Raw genomic sequence first — 9,329 nt, forward strand, 5'->3', positions numbered from 1 at the left:
ATCACCACAATCCATGTCATGGTGAACAAATGCGTCGCTGTGCTGATGAAGATTACTGAACAACTTGTTCAGAGTTTGAGATTTGGACAGACTGCTCTCTCCTAGTCTAACAAAAGACACCATGGGGACGTCCATTTCTACGATCCTGCCCTCTTCAAACGGTCTGTACCTTTTAACCAGGTCTCTCATGGCCCACAGCATCAGAGTGCTCTGCTGTGTGTCACAGTTTGGCAGTAGCAAAGGAACAGCAAACTGACACATGGACATTTTGGAGACCATTTCCTGCAGGAGGAAAGGATCTGAGCAGTGGAAAAGAGCAGTGATCAAATCTAGAGGATGTATGGCATCAGAATCATCATTAGCATCAGTTAAACTATTATTATACATTAGCTGATCTTGTACACATTTGATATTTCTTGCATTTAAATTGGACATCATCAGTTTCCTTAAGAAGGTCCATGGTAGCTGCTTCAGACTCTGTGCTGGTTAATCAGACACTGTGTTACTGTTGATCTCCAGGACTGAGTTGAGTGTGAGCTTTCGTCTAAAGTTGTCCTCCAGGTTTAATGCAGACAGCACATCAGAGAGGCAAACTGTTGAAAACCAAGCATCATATAATTTTAAGATCAATACAAAACAAATTGCTGCTTTACATAACTGTCTTACATATGTATGAACTCACTAAAATGGCAAAAAAAACATGTTCACCTATTGCCTGCATTTCCCTCTTAAAACACAGGTGATTTCTTTCAAAAAGTGCTGTGCAGGGGTGTAACGGTGCGGCTGCCCGTTACTGCTAGCAAGATGCATGACATTACAAACTGAGTCAACAGCGCGGAGTACAGACACAACGTTTATTTGCACACGAACAGTACATCACAATCATACATCACCGGACTGCACCTAACACACAAACACTGAAACATACCGAGACTGAAAACGTGGGGCCTGTGGATTTCCAGACGCGACACAGAGGAACAACCCGATCAGAAAGTCGGGAGGGACCTTTGAACTCTGTGCCCACGCCAAGTTGGTGGAATAAGAGGGGTGTGTGTTTTAACCAGTGTGATTATTCCGAAGGCTTTGTAGTAATAATATTATTGTTGTGGGTTAACCCAGTATGAATATAAGGAAATGTTTGTTGATAATGAGTTGCAATATTGATGGTTATTAATTGATTGACTTTGTGTGCAGTGGTTCAGGCCGGCAGAATAAAGTGCCGGCGCCGAACAGGTGTTCGGGAGCGATGAGATAGAGGGGAACAACTTCCCACCCCTTTGTGCCGAAGGTAAAATGTTTAGATTGGAGTGCGACAACGTGTAGTCTAAGGTGTACTCACGATGTTGGAGAGTCACTTATGCCGTTGGAGCTGAATTGTTTAGGGACCTGTAGTTGTTTGAGAATTATTGTCTGGAGTTGTTTTGTTTCGTTTCCTTTTTCGCCAGGCTGGCGTGTTAACCTGCTGCAACGGGATATTAAACCTTTTGCCAATTTTTACAACGTCTGAGACACTGCCTCCAGTTCTTTCCATCGCCGCACGGTCATCCTCGCAACAAGGGGTCATGGACAGGACAGTTGTATCAAGTAATCAAAATTTGAAGGCAAACTGTGAACACTCCTTCTCTAGAACATTGTATTGCTGTAAACTGGACATACTAGTGCTGTACCTCAAAAAGCTTCTACAACACACATCAATCATGAATAACACAAATCAATTATGAATAATAGATCAATCATGAATAACACTCCAGGGAATCATTCTCCCCTTCCTGATATCTCACCTGTAATCGTCTGAACAAAAGCAGGCTGGCTCTTTCCTCCATGTTGGAGCTCAGTGTAGACTCTAACAGTGTAGTCAGTTCCTGGTTTCAGGCCTGGGATTTCTGTGCTGCATGACCCAGTAGACATGGACTCTGGCTCAGTCCCTTCACTCTGGTAAGAGACCAGGAAGCTGTGTGGAGTCTGCTTCATCTCAGGGGACACCAGCCAGCTGAGGCTAGCAGATGATGCAGTGATGGAGCTCACAGTCAGACACTCTGGGACTGGGATCTCTGGATGGATTAAAATGTTTGTTGTAAAATAAATGAACATATTTCACGCTCATTTTGCTAATTGCTGTATGAAGACGTCCTGAAAGGTCTGAAGAAAATTGCAGATGTCTGGTTGCAATATCCTATTTAATGACTATACTGAACGAATCGACAATACACAGATAAAGTGTGAATCCAAATATCTTGCTAGGCCCAGGGTGAATTATTGTGACCTAATCTGTTTTACATTTTTCCTCAGTATGGGCCTCTGTACACCATATTTACTACACTTTGTCCTGTGGACACTCCTTCTCTAGATCATATTACTTCATCAAACTGTACATAATAGTGCTGTGCCTCAAAAAGCTTCAATAACAAAGATCAATCATATCACTTAAGGGAATCATTCTCCCCTTCCTGATATCTCACCTGTCTTCATCTGAACAGAAGCAGGCTGGCTCTTTCCTCCATGTTTGAGCTCAGTGTAGACATTAACAGTGTAGTGAGTTACTGGTTTCAGGTCAGTGATGTCTGTGCTGCATGACCCAGTAGACATGGACTCTGGCTCAGTCCCTTCACTCTGGTCAGAGACCAGGAAGCTGTGTGGAGTCTGCTTCATCTCAGGAGACACCAGCCAGCTGAGGCTAGCAGATGATGCACTGATGGAGCTCACAGTCAGACGCTCTGGGACTGGGATCTCTGAATGGATTCAAATGTTTGTCATGAAATAAATAAATAAAATCCACGTTAAGTTTGTCAATTGCTTTATGAAGACTTCCTGAAAGGTCTGTATGAAAATTTCAGAATTTTGGTTGCAATATCATATTTAATCACTATGCTGAATTCATTCGACGATTGACAGATAAAGTGTGAATCCAAAATTCTTGCTAGGCCCAGGGTGAATTATTGTGACCTAATCATGTTTACATGTTGCCTCAGTATGGGCCTCTGTACACCATATTTACTACACTTTGGCCTTAGGGCACTCCGACTCCAGATCAGATTATTGCTGACAACTGTTCATACTTGTGCTGTGCCTCAAAAAGCTTCAACAACACAGATCAAACATGAATAGCACAGATCAATCAGAATAACTGCTCAATCACGAATAACAGATCAATTATAAATAACACTTCAGGGAATCATTCTCCCCTTCCTGATATCTAACCTGTAATCATCTGAACAAAAGCAGGCTGGCTCTTTCCTCCATGTTGGAGCTCAGTGTAGACTCTAACAGCGTAGTGAGTTGCGGTTTTCAGGCCTGTGATGTCTGTGCTGCATGACCCAGTAGAGATGGACTTTGGCTCAGTCCCTTCACTCTGGTAAGAGACCAGGAAGCTGTGTTGAGTCTGCTTCATCTCAGGAGACACCAGCCAGATGAAGCTAGCAGATGATGCAGTGATGGAGCTCACAGTCAGACACTCTGGGACTGGGATCTCTGGAAAGGTAGGACACCTAAGTTTAGTTCAGTTCACATCAGTTTAGATGGTTTGTACATTTTGCACAAAAAAAACACCCAATTATTTATGTTGTTCTATTCTGAAAGTTGCAATATTTTAAGTTAAATATAATTTTCACATTTACTTTCGTCTTGCTACTCGACTGTGCAGCGTTTCAAAGACAACCCTGCAGTCAAAACCCCAACTCATCGATTCCATTAAAGTCTTCCTGGATAATGAGGTCTAGACTTTAAAGGTGTAGTGAGAAGCCAAAGCTGTTTATCAGCCTTTTAAAGGTGTTTCTCATCTCTTGTTCATTGACTCTGGCCTGTTCTATTGTGGATCAGTGATGTATTCCTGACGTTGTTGGTTCTGATCCCTGGATCTGTTTTTGTCCACTTGTACCCGACCAAAGCCAAGCCCTGTCCCCTTTATTATTACATTTTGAAAGATTCTACAGGATTGTATTGTGGGATTGTTGTTTTTGCTGACTATTTTTCTGCTTTTGTCCTTTTTCTGCTTTTGTCCTTGTGCTTTTGTTTGGATTGAATTTTATTAATTATATGAATTATTCCCAATTTACTTTTTGTCTACTGAGTGCTTTTGAGTCCAATTGGTTATTCTAGGTATCTGCCATCCCTCACAGGGGCTAATACTTAGATTTTCCCTTAAATAAGATGGACTGAGTAGGTAATACTGGATATGGGAATCTGAGCCACTTGAACCAACCCAACACTGACCCCAACATGGCTGGAAGGAAAAACATCAATGGCCCCAAACCTCTAGCCTGGTGACACCAGCCTACGTATTTCCGCCTGAATTGATTTCAAGCTCATACTCAGTCTGGCCCAACCCCGTTGACAATTGTTTCCAGGCTTCAAAATCCAACCGCACCAATCAGCGAACAGTTCAGAGCTGTGACGCAAAACTCGCCTTGGAGGAAAAGACACGAAAAGCTATCAGAAAAGTTGTCTCAACTCTCGAGAACATCAGAAAATTAAAAGGAGAACAAGAGTATTGTCTTGTAAGTTTTATGATTGGAAAGGACGTCGTAGCTCTTCTCCCAACTGGCTTTGGGAAGAGTTTAATCTACCGAATGCTTACCAAACGTTGCTGATTGGTTAAGGGAACTCCAATGATTTTAAACCTCAAGCTAAGCACCCGCCCTTCTCGGAAACGAAAATGCATTGGGTTTTGCCAGACTGAAAGACGGAATGAAATGGAGTCACAGGCTGGTAATGGCCAGGCTACCAAACCTCCACTAAGGGCAACAACACGTGGAAAAAAAACCTATATCACAGCTCTTTGCCGGCTGACGTGCTGCTCGGCTCCAGCTCGAGTGCTCACTGACTTTTCTCTTGGTGTACAGAATTTTCATATTGTAAAATAAACATCTAAAATGCATTTGCATACAGTATATTTGGAAATACAGACAAAAAGCTGTCCGATTTGAATGTGGTATTTACTCATGTATATTTTGTCATCACGCAATTTTGAGAGATGTCTTTATGTACATGAACATGAAACATTCTAATGTGTACCCAGTCTCAGAGAGTTACTAGCCAGACTAGCAGTAGCTACTGACACAATGCCATGGATCCAGGAAAGCCTAAAGCTAAAGGAGAATATAAAATGAACACCGGACCTTTTTGCCTGAATGGGAGGACTTATTTGTGGAGCGAAATGGAAAACCCCTCTGTTTAATATGCCAAACGTCACTGTCGCATTTTTAAGACTCGAACTTGGAGCACCGTCTCTCCACACACCATGCTAATTTAGCCCCGTAGTTCCTATAGGCACAGAGCTGTGCAAGCACAAGGTAAATACTTTGAAACGTCAGTCAGAGAAACTGACTCAGCTTTTTTGGAAATTCACAAAGTACTCTGAAACGGTCAAGTTGGCATCCTATCAGGTGGCATGGAATATTGCTCGAGCAAAAAAAGATGGATCATAGCGGTCTGTGTCAGACCTGCAGCGGTCAGGCACGACAATTGAACAGAGGATATCTGACATTAACAACATAATTGAGGCACCTTCTCTCTTGAGAGTGCCGTGGTGGAGCCCCCCCGAAAGATTCCTTAGCCCCACCAAAAACAGGTGTGATTTTGAGATCGTCAAAATCACACCTAACCACCGATTTAGTGAACTTATTTTGTTAGAAAATAAAATAGTCTCGAGTAGCAGAGGAATCCCGCCTGTTTGAGACTGTGGTGGCAAGAGCATACAATTTCTTCTGTGGTCGTGAGTGAGTGAGTGAGCGAGCTTGCATGCAGACAGACGGTGATAACTTCTAGTAAACAGACTTGGAGCAACTGTTCGACCCAAGCTGGTGAAAGCTACCATAATCAGCTGCTGTATATAAAAGGTAAAGCACATGAAGTTTAAAATAGTAAAAGAAACAAAATGGTTAAATCATAACGAGTTAATGGTAGATGTCGTGGCTCTCTTTTATCATGCCGGTTCATTGATCCTGTGGGTATGCTACCCTACTCAGTAGCTTCGCCAGCTATGCTAGTGAACTCTAGCCTACAACGCTAACCTACTCACTTGAGCTGCAAATCCCTACCATGCTACAGTATAATTAGCACCTATCTCAGCAGATGTCTTCAATATGTTTTTTTTTGTGCTATATTTTAAATCTACATTTAAAAATTTTAGTTCCTAAACCCCACTAGAAGACACTATTTAAAAGTGTTTTTTTTTTTTTTTTAATTCTTATGGGGGAGCATGCTCCCAGAACGCCATAGTTTTACTGGGTCACAGGGGGAAAAAATAGGTTTTATGTAGGGGCTTATCCCCTCCGAAAGTGGGGACCTATATTCGTGTGGCTCTACGATATGGTGTTGGGTTTTGTTGTGGCTCTTTGAGCTGGACTAGTTAGCCACCCCTGCCCTATATGAATGAAATGTGGACCAACGTTGTGATTGAAAAAAGCATTCAAAAACCTTGCACACCAACAGCCCAGCTGGCACTGATAAAAGCTTGCCAACATGCTAACTGGTGGCGCTCCGCTAAGGAAGCGCTCATTCTAGCAGGGGTGGTAAAAGTGCTTCTAAATAACTATTTAATAACTGGTTTAATGGCATTGTTACGAATACCACATGAACATATGTATGAAATGTAATTTGCCAGTATGTTTATAAGGTGTAAATACTGTGCAAAGCATTTCATTCATAAATGCACGTTCAATGGAAAAGGCCAGCTGGTTAAATATGTGCCACACAGCTCAGTTGGAGAGAGGTCACTGCGCTAGGCAGACCTATGGTGACTGTTGTGAGAAACCAGGTGAATATCTAAGTTTTGGTGTTTGTTTTGTTTGCAGTCAGTGTTTTGTTTGTTTATTTGTTTTGTCTGTTAAACCTGCCAGTAGCTTACATGAAAATGTAAACCAGAAAATTAAAAAATGAAATTTGGAAGAGCTGTTTTGACTTTATCCATCCTAAGTCTGACCTAAACCAACCGCTCAGGCACACTCCTTTACAATCTGAAAGAGCTTTTTGTTCTTGTGAAGTATTACAAAGAAAAATAGACAAATATTTGTCTGAAAATATGCATTTTCCACCAGAAGTTGACCCCAAACATTTTCCTGAATGAGGTTCTACAGGGGGGGGGGGGTCCTGAGGTGGAAACACATAAAGGTGCTGGACACTCTAAAATGGCCTGAGAGTTCCTGCGGTAGGAAGTGCCTGATCTGTGCTTCTGTAAGAGCTTTTATAAATACTTTTCTCCATTGACCAAAATGTATTAAAAACCAATAGGAATGAGAAAGCTTGACATCTGAACATTAATATTATTTTCACATGTTGCATTAGTAATGTGAAATTCGTTTTTGATGGTCTCAGTGAAACCAGTTCCTGTCTCATTTTTAGCCTTACTAAATTGTGTCCATGTATACAGTGTTCACTAACCCATGACAAAAGTCTCACCTGTTTTGATCTTATCAGAGGCAGGCTGGCTCTTTTCTCCATGTTGGAGCTCAGTGTAGACTTTAACAGTGTAGTCAGTTCCTGGTTTCAGACCTGTGATGTCTGTGCTGAATGACTCAGTAGATATGGACTTTAGCTCAGTCCCTTCACTCTGGTAAGAGACCAGGAAGCTGTGTGGATTCTGCTTCATATCAGGAGACACCAGCCAGCTGAGGCTAGCAGATGATGCAGTGATGGAGCTCACAGTCAGACGCTCTGGGACTGGGATCTCTGCAAAGGTAGGATACTTAAAGTTTGGTTCAGTTTGCATCAGTTCAGTTGGTTTGTCCATTTTGCACAAAAAAAAAACACCCAATTATTTATGTTGTTCTATTCTGAAAGTTGCAATATTTTAAGTTAAATAAACCAATGAACAAGTTTAGCCTTAGAAGTTTCTCTGAATTCTGTGGCAGCTTAGAATAAGTCAAGGACTCAGAAGGAGAGAAATACTGTTTGCTGCATCCTCAAATACATTTAGCATTGATTTAATAGCAGTGGATCTTATTCACAAACACAGTTCATTTTGCAAATATTGGCAGGTTCGCTTTGACATGATTTTGATCAGTTTAAAGTTGCTTTTGCGTTGCATTTGGATTCTGTGTGCACCCGACCTTTTGGTTGCATGCCCTTATAAGGAGCTGGAAAACATTTCCATGTGTAAATAAATCCGACTGGGATCCTTCTTAGGGCTTGTCATAGTTTGTAAGGGGACATTTAAAAACACACTTAAGAAAATGTTCGAGAATGAGGTCCAGTGAGCTTATAAAATGCTAAGGGCCTGATTTACTAACAGGATTGCGCCCATTTCTGCCGTAAAATAGCGGTCGTAAACATTAAACGGTATTTACTAAGGGGGCGCATTTGAGTAGAGTCGCATATTAACGCTTTGGGGGTCAGTACCTGCCAACATTTGGGATGGCACGAAACGTGGGTGGTAACGTGGGCGTAAAGCGCTATTTAATGGAAGGAGTGCACCTAATGATGTATTGCGTGGTATCTACTAAATTGCCTGGTGAGCGCTTGTCCCTGATTTGCGGGCTAATTCTCCGCCTCATAAAAGCACGTCTTAACCAGGAAGCGCATTTCCATTGAGTCTGAAAACGTGATATGGCAGCAGTTATAAGAGCAAGGCGAAGAAAGACAGCGCGCACAGAAAGAGACAGCGCACAGCAATAATTTTTTCAACTCGTATAACACATTTTCAGTTAAGCAAACCACAAATCATTAGACGGTACAGGTTAACCAGCCACGCAATACTTACTGGACCAGATCAGAGAGACATCTAGCCCTCCACCCGGCGATCACATTCCATTCCATCAGTTGTTAAAACTAATTTGCAAATATTGGCCTCCGGATAATTTCAACCAGTTATAGCATCTGCAGTTGGTATATCTCAGGCTTCACTCAGCCAAATATTCACCCAGGTGCTCGATGCATTGCTACGACGCACTGGTCAATACATTTCCCCACTGCCATAGCTGAAATTAGAGACATCAAGCAGGACTTTTTTTTAAATCGCAAACTTTCCGAACGTAATCGGAACCATTGATTGCACCCACGTCCATATATCTTAGTGAACCCATGTCCCTTGCAGAAATTATTAATCTCGCCATATACACATCTATATTGTTATAATAGACAGTTTATGCATTAATGTCACCAATAGCATATTATTTATAATCGTGTTCTTTTAAACATCTCGCTGTAGGTGATGGCGGGCAGAACAACAATATAGCAGCGCACACATTGAATCAGGTTCAGTGATTGAGCGAACGTGAACCAATATATCTCCACCTCGCTGAACCTTCATTTTCTCTTCCTAAATAAATACCACGGAAATGCACAAAAACACCGTGCGTTAACGTGCGACAGCAGTTTAAGCAGCGGTCGCAGTG

This window comes from Sprattus sprattus (assembly GCF_963457725.1).
Source record: "Sprattus sprattus genome assembly, chromosome: 18".
Classification (NCBI taxonomy): domain Eukaryota; kingdom Metazoa; phylum Chordata; class Actinopteri; order Clupeiformes; family Clupeidae; genus Sprattus; species Sprattus sprattus.